Here is a 14,093-nt window from a genome sequence, read left to right as displayed (position 1 = left end):
TGCTTTTCTCATTGTTATATAACAAATCATTTTCATTAGGTCTTATTCCGATACAATTAAAATATAAAAGTCTGATTCATCTTACTGTTGAACAGATCATCTTAAACCTTATAAAAACACAAGTATTTTCAAGATTATAGAATGAATACTGTTATTGCCAAATAAAAAAAATACATATATATGAGAAAGACGTAGATGAAATTTCTACCTGGATTTGAGCAATATTAATACCTTCATGATTTTTTTTTTTAAAGAATTCAAGAAATGAAATTGAGTTTCATAAGAGTACCTGTTTATTAAAACATATTAATACTTGCGTAGTGATTGAGTATGTTTTCGTGTTTAAGATTACAATACATATAAAGAAGAATTTATAGCAGGAAACACATTTTCATCATCAACAATAAATTATGTATGCATTTCTTACTATTAACGTTGGTGCTGTGGCTTAGTGGTTAAAGCGCCTGTCTCGTAAAGAGGAAATCCTGAGTTCAAATCTCAGCAGCACCTAACTGTTTTCTCCATGCTTTCTGAATAATTTTCATCAAACAAATGTTGAATACAATTTAAGTATAAACATCTGGTTCTATGAACTTTAGAATAAGTTATCTTAAAAATTAAATAAAATATTTGGTATTGTGAAGATTTTTGTAGGAATGCATTGATTGAAATAGGGATAAGAAAATGACAAAGAACAAGATAGAGGTGAATGTTCACTCTATTGTTGAATTCAACTAATCCATTCTTCAGCAAGGTATATTTTGAAATGATATGAATAGGGTAAACTTCAAATTAGAGAGGTGTTTTTGAATAAGTGAAGAGTCTTCATTCATCTTAAGTGTTTGAGTAGAGAAGTGTGTGAACTTAGAAAAGAATATGAAAGTGAAAAATCAATATTCTCTTGAACACCATAAAGAAAAGTGTTTCAAATTTAAGAATCAAGTGGGTGCTGTGGCTTAGCTGGTTAAAGCGCCTGTCTAGTAAACAGGAGATCCTGAGTTCATCTCTCAGCAGTGCCTTGCATTTTCTCATTGTTATATAACAAATCATTTTCATTAGGCCTTATTCCGATACAATTAAAATATAAAAGTCTGATTCATCTTACTGTTGAACAGATCACCTTTAACCTTATAAAAACCCAGGTATTTTCAAGATTATAGAATGAATACTGTTATTGCAAAATGAAAAAAATACATATCTATGAGAAAGACGTAGATGAAATGCCTACCAAGATTGGAGCAATATTATTACCTTCATGAAAAAAAATTGTAAAGAATTCAAGAAATGAAATTGGATTTTATAAGAGTACCTGTTTATTAAAATATATGAATCCTTGCGTAGTGATTGAGTATCTTTTCGTGTTTAAGATTACAATACATATAAAGAAGAATTTATAGCAGAAAACACATTTTTATCATCAACAATAAATTATTTATGCATTTTTTAATATTACCGTTGGTGCTGTGGCTTAGTGGTTAAAGCTCCTATCTTCTAAACAGGAAATCCTGAGTTCAAATCTTAGCAGCATTTAACTGTTTTCTTCATGCTTTCCGAATAATTTTCATCAAACAAGTGAGGAATACAATTCAAGTATAAACATCTGGTTCTATGAACTTTAGAATAAGTTATCTTAAAAATTAAATAAAATACTTGGTATTGTGAAGATTTTTGTAGGAATGCATTGATTGAAATAGGGAAAAGAAAATCACAAAGAACAAGATAGAGGTGAATGATCACTCTATTGTTGAATTCAACTAATCCATTCTTCAGCAAGGTATATTTTAAAATGATATGAATAGGGTAAACTTCAAATTAGAGAGGTGTTTTTGAATAAGTGAAGAGTCTTCATTCATCTTAAGTGTTTGAGTAGAGAAGTGTGTGAACTTAGAAAAGAATATGAAAGTGAAAAAGCAATATTCGCTTGAACACCATAAAGAAAAGTGTTTCAAATTTAAGAATCAAGTGGGTGCTGTGGCTTAGCTGGTTAAAGCGCCTGTCTAGTAAACAGGAGATCCTGAGTTCAACTCACAGCAGTGCCTTGCTTTTCTCATTGTTATATAACAAATCATTTTCATTAGGTCTTATTCCGATACAATTAAAATATAAAAGTCTGATTCATCTTACTGTTGAACAGATCATCTTAAACCTTATAAAAACACAAGTATTTTCAAGATTATAGAATGAATACTGTTATTGCCAAATGAAAAAAATACATATCTATGAGAAAGACGTAGATGAAATTTCTACCTAGATTTGAGCAATATTAATACCTTCATGATTTTTTTTTAAAGAATTCAAGAAATGAAATTGAGTTTTATAAGAGTACCTGTTTATTAAAACATATTAATACTTGCGTAGAGATTGAGTATGTTTTCGTGTTTAAGATTAGAATACATATAAAGAAGAATTTATAGCAGGAAACACATTTTCATCATCAACAATAAATTATGTATGCATTTCTTACTATTAACGTTGGTGCTGTGGCTTAGTGGTTAAAGCGCCTGTCTCGTAAACAGGAAATCCTGAGTTCAAATCTCAACAGCACATAACTGTTTTCTCCATGCTTTCCGAATAATTTTCATCAAACAAATGTTGAATACAATTTAAGAATAAACATCTGGTTCTATGAACTTTAGAATAAGTTATCTTAAAAATTAAATAAAATGCTTGGTATTGAGAAGATTTTTGTAGGAATGCATTGACTGAAATAGGGAAAAGAAAATGACAAAGAACAAGATACAGGTGAATGATCACCCTATTGTTGAATTCAACTAATCCATTCTTCAGCAAGGTATATTTTAAAATGATATGAATAGGGTAAACTTCAAATTAGAGAGGTGTTTTTGAATAAGTGAAGAGTCTTCATTCATCTTAAGTGTTTGAGTAGAGAAGTGTGTGAACTTAGGAAAGAATATGAAAGTGAAAAAGCAATATTCTCTTGAAAACCATAAAGAAAAGTGTTTCAAATGTAAGAATCAAGTGGGTGCTGTGGCTTAGCTGGTTAAAGTGCCTGTCTAGTAAACAGGAGATCCTGAGTTCAACTCTCAGCAGTGCCTTGCTTTTCTCATTGTTATATAACAAATCATTTTCATTAGGTCTTATTCCGATACAATTAAAATATAAAAGTCTGATTCATCTTACTGTTGAACAGATCATCTTTAACCTTATAAAAACCCAAGTATTTTCAAGATTATAGAATGAATAATGTTATTGCAAAATGAAAAAAATACATATCTATGAGAAAGACGTCGATGAAATGTCTACCTAGATTGGAGTAATATTATTACCTTCATGAAAAAAAATTGTAAAGAATTTAAGAAATGAAATTGGGTTTTATAAGAGTACCTGTTTATTAAAACATATTAATACTTGCGTAGTGATTGAGTATGTTTTCCTGTTTAAGATTACAATACATATAAAGAAGAATTTATAGCAGGAAACACATTTTCATCATCAACAATGAATAATTTATGCATTTCTTACTATTAACGTTGGTGCTGTGGCTTAGTGGTTAAAGCGCCTTTCTCGTAAACAGGAAATCCTGAGTTCAAATCTCAGCAGAAACTAACTGTTTTCTCCATGCTTTCCGAATAATTTACATCAAACAAATGTTGAATACAATTTAAGAATAAACATCTGGATCTATGAACTTTAGAATAAGTTATCTTAAACATTAAATAAAATGCTTGGTATTGTGAAGATTTTTGTAGGAATGCATTGACTGAAATAGTGAAAATAAAATGACAAAGAACAAGATAGAGGTGAATGATCACTCTATTGTTGAATTCAACTAATCCATTCTTCAGCAAGGGATATTTTAAAATGATATGAATAGGGTAAACTTCAAATTAGAGAGGTGTTTTTGAATAAGTGAAGAGTCTTCATTCATCTTAAGTGTTTGAGTAGAGAAGTGTGTGAACTTAGAAAAGAATATGAAAGTGAAAAAGCAATATTCTCTTGAACACCATAAAGAAAGGTGTTTCAAAATAAAGAATCAAGTGGGTGCTGTGGCTTAGCTGGTTAAAGCGCCTGTCTAGTAAACAGGAGATCCTGAGTTCAACTCTGAGCAGTGCCTTGCTTTTCTCATTGTTATATAACAAATCATTTTCATTAGGTCTTATTCCGATACAATTAAAATATAAAAGTCTGATTCATCTTACTGTTGAACAGATCATCTTTAACCTTATAAAAACCCAAGTATATTCAAGATTATAGAATGAATACTGTTATTGCAAAATGAAAAAAATACATATCTATGAGAAAGACGTAGATGAAATGTCTACCTAGATTGGAGCAATATTATTACCTTCATGAAAAAAAATTGTAAAGAATTCAAGAAATGGAATTGGGTTTTATAAGAGTACCTGTTTATTAAAACATATTAATCCTTGCGTAGTGATTGAGTATCTTTCGTGTTTAAGATTACAATACATATAAAGAAGAATTTATAGCAGAAAACAAATTTTCATCATTAACAATAAATTCTTTATGCATTTTTTACTATTACTGTTGGTGCTGTGGCTTAGTGGTTAAAGCTCCTATCTCGTAAACAGGAAATCCTGAGTTCAATTCTCAGCAGCATTTAACTGTTTTCTCCATGCTTTCCGAATAATTTTCATCAAACAAGTGTTGAATACAATTTAAGTATAAACATCTGGTTCTATGAACTTTAGAATAAGTTATCTTAAAAATTAAATAAAATGCTTGGTATTGTGAAGATTTTTGTAGGAATGCATTGACTGAAATAGGGAAAAGAAAATGACAAAGAACAAGATAGAGGTGAATGATCACTCTATTGTTAAATTCAACTAATCCATTCTTCAGCAAGGTATATTTTGAAATGATATGAATAAGGTAAACTTCAAATTAGAGAGGTGTTTTTGAATAAGTGAAGAGTTTTCATTCATCTTAAGTGTTTGAGTAGAGAAGTGTGTGAACTTAGAAAAGAATATGAAAGTGAAAAAGCAATATTCTCTTGAACACCATAAAGAAAAGTGTTTCAAATTTAAGAATCAAGTGGGTGCTGAGGCTTAGCTGGTTAAAGCGCCTGTCTAGTAAACAGGAGATCCTGAGTTCAACTCTCAGCAGTGCCTTGCTTTTCTCATTGTTATATAACAAATCATTTTTATTAGGTCTTATTCCGATACCATTAAAATATAAAAGTCTGATTCATCTTACTGTTGAACAGATCATCTTAAACCTTATAAAAACAAAAGTATTTTCAAGATTATAGAATGAATACTGTTATTGCCAAATGAAAAAAATACATATCTATGAGAAAGACGTAGATGAAATTTCTACCTAGATTTGAGCAATATTAATACCTTCATGATTTTTTTTTAAAGAATTCAAGAAATGAAATTGAGTTTTATAAGAGTACCTGTTTATCAAAACATATTAATACTTGCATAGTGATTGAGTATGTTTTCGTGTTTAAGATTACAATACATATAAAGAAGAATTTATAGCAGGAAACACATTTTCATCATCAACAATAAATTATGTATGCATTTCTTACTATTAACGTTGGTGCTGTGGCTTAGTGGTTAAAGCGCCTGTCTCGTAAACAGGAAATCCTGAGTTCAAATCTCAGCAGCACCTAAATGTTTTCTCCATGCTTTCCGAATAATTTTCATCAAACAAATGTTGAATACAATTTAAGAATAAACATCTGGTTCTATGAACTTTAGAATAAGTTATCTTAAAAATTAAATAAAATGCTTGGTATTGTGAAGATTTTTGTAGGAATGCATTGACTGAAATAGGGAAAAGAAAATGACAAAGAACAAGATAGAGGTGAATGATCACTCTATTGTTAAATTCAACTAATCCATTCTTCAGCAAGGTATATTTTGAAATGATATGAATAAGGTAAACTTCAAATTAGAGAGGTGTTTTTGAATAAGTGAAGAGTTTTCATTCATCTTAAGTGTTTGAGTAGAGAAGTGTGTGAACTTAGAAAAGAATATGAAAGTGAAAAAGCAATATTCTCTTGAACACCATAAAGAAAAGTGTTTCAAATTTAAGAATCAAGTGGGTGCTGAGGCTTAGCTGGTTAAAGCGCCTGTCTAGTAAACAGGAGATCCTGAGTTCAACTCTCAGCAGTGCCTTGCTTTTCTCATTGTTATATAACAAATCATTTTTATTAGGTCTTATTCCGATACCATTAAAATATAAAAGTCTGATTCATCTTACTGTTGAACAGATCTTCTTAAACCTTATAAAAACACAAGTATTTTCAAGATTATAGAATGAATACTGTTATTGCCAAATGAAAAAAATACATATCTATGAGAAAGACGTAGATGAAATTTCTACCTAGATTTGAGCAATATTAATACCTTCATGAATTTTTTTTTTAAAGGATTCAAGAAATGAAATTGAGTTTTATAAGAGTACCTGTTTATTAAAACATATTAATACTTGCGTAGTGATTGAGTATGTTTTCGTGTTTAAGATTACAATACATATAAAGAAGAATTTATAGCAGGAAACACATTTTCATCATCAACAATAAATTATGTATGCATTTCTTACTATTAACATTGGTGCCGTGGCTTAGTGGTTAAAGTGCCTGTCTCGAAAACAGGAAATCCTGAGTTCAAATCTCAGCAGCACCTAACTGTTTTCTCCATGCTTTCTGAATAATTTTCATCAAACAAATGTTGAATACAATTTAAGTATAAACATCTGGTTCTATGAACTTTAGAATAAGTTATCTTAAAAATTAAATAAAATACTTGGTATTGTGAAGATTTTTGTAGGAATGCATTGATTGAAATAGGGATAAGAAAATGACAAAGAACAAGATAGAGGTGAATGTTCACTCTATTGTTGAATTCAACTAATCCATTCTTCAGCAAGGTATATTTTAAAATGATATGAATAGGGTAAACTTCAAATTAGAGAGGTGTTTTTGAATAAGTGAAGAGTCTTCATTCATCTTAAGTGTTTGAGTAGAGAAGTGTGTGAACTTAGAAAAGAATATGGAAGTGAAAAAGCAATATTCTCTTGAACACCATAAAGAAAAGTGTTTCAAATTTAAGAATCAAGTGGGTGCTGTGGCTTAGCTGGTTAAAGCGCCTGTCTAGTAAACAGGGGATCCTGAGTTCAACTCTCAGCAGTGCCTTGCTTTTCTCATTGTTATATAACAAATCATTTTCATTAGGTCTTATTCCGATACAATTAAAATATAAAACTCTGATTCATCTTACTGTTGAACAGATCATCTTAAACCTTATAAAAACACAAGTATTTTCAAGATTATAGAATGAATACTGTTATTGCAAAATGAAAAAAATAAATATCTATGAGAAAGACGTAGATGAAATTTCTACCTAGATTTGAGCAATATTAATACCTTCATGATTTTTTTTTAAAGAATTCAAGAAATGAAATTGAGTTTTATAAGAGTACCTGTTTATCAAAACATATTAATACTTGCATAGTGATTGAGTATGTTTTCGTGTTTAAGATTACAATACATATAAAGAAGAATTTATAGCAGGAAACACATTTTCATCATCAACAATAAATTATGTATGCATTTCTTACTATTAACGTTGGTGCTGTGGCTTAGTGGTTAAAGCGCCTGTCTCGTAAACAGGAAATCCTGAGTTCAAATCTCAGCAGCACCTAAATGTTTTCTCCATGCTTTCCGAATAATTTTCATCAAACAAATGTTGAATACAATTTAAGAATAAACATCTGGTTCTATGAACTTTAGAATAAGTTATCTTAAAAATTAAATAAAATGCTTGGTATTGTGAAGATTTTTGTAGGAATGCATTGACTGAAATAGGGAAAAGAAAATGACAAAGAACAAGATAGAGGTGAATGATCACTCTATTGTTGAATTCAACTAATCCATTCTTCAGCAAGGTATATTTTAAAATGATATGAATAGGGTAAACTTCAAATTAGAGAGGTGTTTTTGAATAAGTGAAGAGTCTTCATTCATCTTAAGTGTTTGAGTAAAGAAGTGTGTGAACTTAGAAAAGAATATGAAAGTGAAAAAGCAATATTCTCTTGAACACCATAAAGAAAAGTGTTTCAAATTTAAGAATCAAGTGGGTGCTGTGGCTTAGCTGGTTAAAGCGCCTGTCTAGTAAACAGGAGATCCTGAGTTCATCTCTCAGCAGTGCCTTGCATTTTCTCATTGTTATATAACAAATCATTTTCATTAGGTCTTATTCCGATACAATTAAAATATAAAAGTCTGATTCATCTTACTGTTGAACAGATCACCTTTAACCTTATAAAAACCCAGGTATTTTCAAGATTATAGAATGAATACTGTTATTGCAAAATGAAAAAAAGTACATATCTATGAGAAAGACGTAGATGAAATGCCTACCAAGATTGGAGCAATATTATTACCTTCATGAAAAAAAATTGTAAAGAATTCAAGAAATTAAATTGGGTTTTATAAGAGTACCTGTTTATTAAAATATATGAATCCTTGCGTAGTGATTGAGTATCTTTTCGTGTTTAAGATTACAATACATATAAAGAAGAATTTATAGCAGAAAACACATTTTCATCATCAACAATAAATTATTTATGCATTTTTTAATATTACCGTTGGTGCTGTGGCTTAGTGGTAAAAGCTCCTATCTCGTAAACAGGAAATCCTGAGTTCAAATCTCAGCAGCATTTAACTGTTTTCTTCATGCTTTCCGAATAATTTTCATCAAACAAGTGATGAATACAATTCAAGTATAAACATCTGGTTCTATGAACTTTAGAATAAGTTATCCTAAAAATTAAATAAAATACTTGGTATTGTGAAGATTTTTGTAGGAATGCATTGATTGAAATAGGGAAAAGAAAATGACAAAGAACAAGATAGAGGTGAATGATCACTCTATTGTTGAATTCAACTAATCCATTCTTCAGCAAGGTATATTTTAAAATGATATGAATAGGGTAAACTTCAAATTAGAGAGGTGTTTTTGAATAAGTGAAGAGTCTTCATTCATCTTAAGTTTATGAGTAGAGAAGTGTGTGAACTTAGAAAAGAATATGAAAGTGAAAAAGCAATATTCTCTTGAACACCATAAAGAAAAGTGTTTCAAATTTAAGAATCAAGTGGGTGCTGTGGCTTAGCTGGTTAAAGCGCCTGTCTAGTAAACAGGAGATCCTGAGTTCAACTCTCAGCAGTGCCTTGCTTTTCTCATTGTTATATAACAAATCATTTTCATTAGGTCTTATTCCGATACAATTAAAATATAAAAGTCTGATTCATCTTACTGTTGAACAGATCATCTTAAACCTTATAAAAACACAAGTATTTTCAAGATTATAGAATGAATACTGTTATTGCCAAATGAAAAAAATACATATCTATGAGAAAGACGTAGATGAAATGTCTACCTAGATTGGAGTAATATTATTACCTTCATGAAAAAAAATTGTAAAGAATTCAAGAAATGAAATTGGGTTTTATAAGAGTACCTGTTTATTAAAACATATTAATACTTGCGTAGTGATTGAGTATGTTTTCCTGTTTAAGATTACAATACATATAAAGAAGAATTTATAACAGGAAACACATTTTCATCATCAACAATGAATAATTTATGCATTTCTTAGTACTAACGTTGGTGCTGTGGCTTAGTGGTTAAAGCGCCTTTCTCGTAAACAGGAAATCCTGAGTTCAAATCTCAGCAGAACCTAACTGTTTTCTCCATGCTTTCCGAATAATTTACATCAAACAAATGTTGAATACAATTTAAGAATAAACATCTGGATCTATGAACTTTAGAATAAGTTATCTTAAACATTAAATAAAATGCTTGGTATTGTGAAGATTTTTGTAGGAATGCATTGACTGAAATAGGGAAAAGAAAATGACAAAGAACAAGATAGAGGTGAATGATCACTCTATTGTTGAATTCAACTAATCCATTCTTCAGCAAGGGATATTTTAAAATGATATGAATAGGGTAAACTTCAAATTAGAGAGGTGTTTTTGAATAAGTGAAGAGTCTTCATTCATCTTAAGTGTTTGAGTAGAGAAGTGTGTGAACTTAGAAAAGAATATGAAAGTGAAAAAGCAATATTCTCTTGAACACCATAAAGAAAAGTGTTTCAAATTTAGGAATCAAGTGGGTGCTGTGGCTTAGCTGGTTAAAGCGCCTGTCTAGTAAACAGGAGATCCTGAGTTCAAATCTCAGCAGCGCCTTGCTTTTCTCATTGTAATATATAACAAATCATTTTCATTAGGTCTTATTCCGATACAATCAAAATATAAAAGTCTGATTCATCTTACTGTTGAACAGATCATCTTTAACCTTATAAAAACCCAAGTATTTTCAAGATTATAGAATGAATAATGTTATTGCAAAATGAAAAAAATACATATCTATGAGAAAGACGTCGATAAAATGTCTACCTAGATTGGAGTAATATTATTACCTTCATGAAAAAAAATTGTAAAGAATTCAAGAAATGAAATTGGGTTTTATAAGAGTACCTGTTTATTAAAACATATTAATACTTGCGTAGTGATTGAGTATGTTTTCCTGTTTAAGATTACAATACATATAAAGAAGAATTTATAGCAGGAAACACATTTTCATCATCAACAATGAATAATGTATGCATTTCTTACTATTAACGTTGGTGCTGTGGCTTAGTGGTTAAAGCGCCTTTCTCGTAAACAGGAAATCCTGAGTTCAAATCTCAGCAGAACCTAACTGTTTTCTCCATGCTTTCCGAATAATTTACATCAAACAAATGTTGAATACAATTTAAGAATAAACATCTGGATCTATGAACTTTAGAACAAGTTATCTTAAACATTAAATAAAATAGTTGGTATTGTGAAGATTTTTGTAGGAATGCATTGACTGAAATAGTGAAAATAAAATGACAAAGAACAAGATAGAGGTGAATGATCACTCTATTGTTGAATTCAACTAATCCATTCTTCAGCAAGGGATATTTTAAAATGATATGAATAGGGTAAACTTAAAATTAGAGAGGTGTTTTTGAATAAGTGAAGAGTCTTCATTCATCTTAAGTGTTTGAGTAGAGAAGTGTGTGAACTTAGAAAAGAATATGAAAGTGAAAAAGCAATATTCTCTTGAACACCATAAAGAAAAGTGTTTAAAATTTAAGAATCAAGTGGGTGCTGTGGCTTAGCTGGTTAAAGCGCCTGTCTAGTAAACAGGAGATCCTGAGTTCAACTCTCAGCAGTGCCTTGCTTTTCTCATTGTTATATAACAAATCATTTTCATTAGGTCTTATTCTGATACAATTAAAATATAAAAGTCTGATTCATCTTACTGTTGAACAGATCATCTTAAACCTTATAAAAACACAAGTATTTTCAAGATTATAGAATGAATACTGTTATTGCAAAATGAAAAAAATACATATCTATGAGAAAGACGTAGATGAAATTTCTACCTAGATTTGAGCAATATTAATACCTTCATGATTTTTTTTTAAAGAATTCAAGAAATGAAATTGAGTTTTATAAGAGTACCTGTTTATCAAAACATATTAATACTTGCATAGTGATTGAGTATGTTTTCGTGTTTAAGATTACAATACATATAAAGAAGAATTTATAGCAGGAAACACATTTTCATCATCAACAATAAATTATGTATGCATTTCTTACTAATAACGTTGGTGCGGTGGCTTAGTGGTTAAAGCGCCTGTCTCGTAAACAGGAAATCCTGAGTTCAAATCTCAGCAGAACCTAAATGTTTTCTCCATGCTTTCCGAATAATTTTCATCAAACAAATGTTGAATACAATTTAAGAATAAACATCTGGTTCTATGAACTTTAGAATAAGTTATCTTAAAAATTAAATAAAATGCTTGGTATTGTGAAGATTTTTGTAGGAATGCATTGACTGAAATAGGGAAAAGAAAATGACAAAGAACAAGATAGAGGTGAATGATCACTCTATTGTTGAATTCAACTAATCCATTCTTCAGCAAGGTATATTTTAAAATGATATGAATAGGGTAAACTTCAAATTAGAGAGGTGTTTTTGAATAAGTGAAGAGTCTTCATTCATCTTAAGTGTTTGAGTAGAGAAGTGTGTGAACTTAGAAAAGAATATGAAAGTGAAAAAGCAATATTCTCTTGAACACCATAAAAAAAAGTGTTTCAAATTTAAGAATCAAGTGGGTGCTGTGGCTTAGCTGGTTAAAGCGCCTGTCTAGTAAACAGGAGATCCTGAGTTCATCTCTCAGCAGTGCCTTGCATTTTCTCATTGTTATATAACAAATCATTTTCATTAGGTCTTATTCCGATACAATTAAAATATAAAAGTCTGATTCATCTTACTGTGGAACAGATCATCTTTAACCTTATAAAAACCCAAGTATTTTCAAGATTATAGAATGAATACTGTTATTGCAAAATGAAAAAAATACATATCTATAAGAAAGACGTAGATGAAATGTCTACCTAGATTGGAGCAATATTATTACCTTCATGAAAAAAAACTTGTAAAGAATTCAAGAAATGAAATTGGGTTTTATAAGAGTACCTGTTTATTAAAACATATGAATCCTTGCGAAGTGATTGAGTATCTTTTCGTGTTTAAGATTACAATACATATAAAGAAGAATTTATAGCAGAAAACACATTTTCATCATCAACAATAAATTATTTATGCATTTTTTAATATTACCGTTGGTGCTGTGGCTTAGTGGTTAAAGCTCCTATCTCGTAAACAGGAAATCCTGAGTTCAAATCTCAGCAGCATTTAACTTTTTTCTTCATGCTTTCCAAATAATTTTCATCAAACAAGTGATGAATACAATTCAAGTATAAACATCTGGTTCTATGAACTTTAGAATAAGTTATCCTAAAAATTAAATAAAATACTTGGTATTGTGAAGATTTTTGTAGGAATGCATTGATTGAAATAGGGAAAAGAAAATGACAAAGAACAAGATAGAGGTGAATGATCACTCTATTGTTGAATTCAACTAATCCATTCTTCAGCAAGGTATATTTTAAAATGATATGAATAGGGTAAACTTCAAATTAGAGAGGTGTTTTTGAATAAGTGAAGAGTCTTCATTCATCTTAAGTGTTTGAGTAGAGAAGTGTGTGAACTTAGAAAAGAATATGAAAGTGAAAAAGCAATATTCTCTTGAACACCATAAAGAAAAGTGTTTCAAATTTAAGAATCAAGTGGGTGCTGTGGCTTAGCTGGTTAAAGCGCCTGTCTAGTAAACAGGAGATCCTGAGTTCATCTCTCAGCAGTGCCTTGCATTTTCTCATTGTTATATAACAAATCATTTTCATTAGGTCTTATTCCGATACAATTAAAATATAAAAGTCTGATTCATCTTACTGTTGAACAGATCATCTTAAACCTTATAAAAACACAAGTATTTTCAAGATTATAGAATGAATACTGTTATTGCCAAATGAAAAAAATACATATCTATGAGAAAGACGTAGATGAAATGTCTACCTAGATTGGAGTAATATTATTACCTTCATGAAAAAAAATTGTAAAGAATTCAAGAAATGAAATTGGGTTTTATAAGAGTACCTGTTTATTAAAACATATTAATACTTGCGTAGTGATTGAGTATGTTTTCCTGTTTAAGATTACAATACATATAAAGAAGAATTTATAGCAGGAAACACATTTTCATCATCAACAATGAATAATGTATGCATTTCTTACTATTAACGTTGGTGCTGTGGCTTAGTGGTTAAAGCGCCTTTCTCGTAAACAGGAAATCCTGAGTTCAAATCTCAGCAGAACCTAACTGTTTTCTCCATGCTTTCCGAATAATTTACATCAAACAAATGTTGAATACAATTTAAGAATAAACATCTGGATCTATGAACTTTAGAATAAGTTATCTTAAACATTAAATAAAATGCTTGGTATTGTGAAGATTTTTGTAGGAATGCATTGACTGAAATAGTGAAAATAAAATGACAAAGAACAAGATAGAGGTGAATGATCACTCTATTGTTGAATTCAACTAATCCATTCTTCAGCAAGGGATATTTTAAAATGATATGAATAGGGTAAACTTCAAATTAGAGAGGTGTTTTTGAATAAGTGAAGAGTCTTCATTCATCTTAAGTGTTTGAG

The 14,093-nt window shown here is 29.8% G+C and overlaps 7 non-coding genes across 7 annotated transcripts; all 7 read left to right on the top strand.

Annotated features, from left to right (window-relative positions):
- The first annotated feature begins 2,982 nt into the window (after positions 1 to 2,982).
- Positions 2,983 to 3,056, top strand: TRNAT-AGU (transfer RNA threonine (anticodon AGU)). Its single transcript has one exon. It is a non-coding gene; the product is annotated as a tRNA-Thr (tRNA).
- A 2,472-nt stretch (positions 3,057 to 5,528) lies between these two features.
- TRNAT-CGU (transfer RNA threonine (anticodon CGU)) lies at positions 5,529 to 5,601 on the top strand. Its single transcript has one exon. It is a non-coding gene; the product is annotated as a tRNA-Thr (tRNA).
- A 1,454-nt stretch (positions 5,602 to 7,055) lies between these two features.
- Positions 7,056 to 7,129, top strand: TRNAT-AGU (transfer RNA threonine (anticodon AGU)). Its single transcript has one exon. It is a non-coding gene; the product is annotated as a tRNA-Thr (tRNA).
- A 435-nt stretch (positions 7,130 to 7,564) lies between these two features.
- On the top strand, positions 7,565 to 7,637 carry TRNAT-CGU (transfer RNA threonine (anticodon CGU)). Its single transcript has one exon. It is a non-coding gene; the product is annotated as a tRNA-Thr (tRNA).
- A 1,456-nt stretch (positions 7,638 to 9,093) lies between these two features.
- Positions 9,094 to 9,167, top strand: TRNAT-AGU (transfer RNA threonine (anticodon AGU)). The gene has a single exon. It is a non-coding gene; the product is annotated as a tRNA-Thr (tRNA).
- Positions 9,168 to 10,112: 945 nt separating this feature from the next.
- TRNAT-AGU (transfer RNA threonine (anticodon AGU)) lies at positions 10,113 to 10,186 on the top strand. Its single transcript has one exon. It is a non-coding gene; the product is annotated as a tRNA-Thr (tRNA).
- A 947-nt stretch (positions 10,187 to 11,133) lies between these two features.
- Positions 11,134 to 11,207, top strand: TRNAT-AGU (transfer RNA threonine (anticodon AGU)). Its single transcript has one exon. It is a non-coding gene; the product is annotated as a tRNA-Thr (tRNA).
- The last annotated feature ends 2,886 nt before the right edge of the window (positions 11,208 to 14,093 follow it).

The sequence above is a fragment of the Lissotriton vulgaris genome, chromosome 12, assembly GCF_964263255.1.
Source record: "Lissotriton vulgaris chromosome 12, aLisVul1.2, whole genome shotgun sequence".
Classification (NCBI taxonomy): Eukaryota; Metazoa; Chordata; class Amphibia; order Caudata; family Salamandridae; genus Lissotriton; species Lissotriton vulgaris.
Note: the sequence above shows the minus strand (reverse complement) of the source record. Positions and strands in the feature narration are given on the sequence as shown.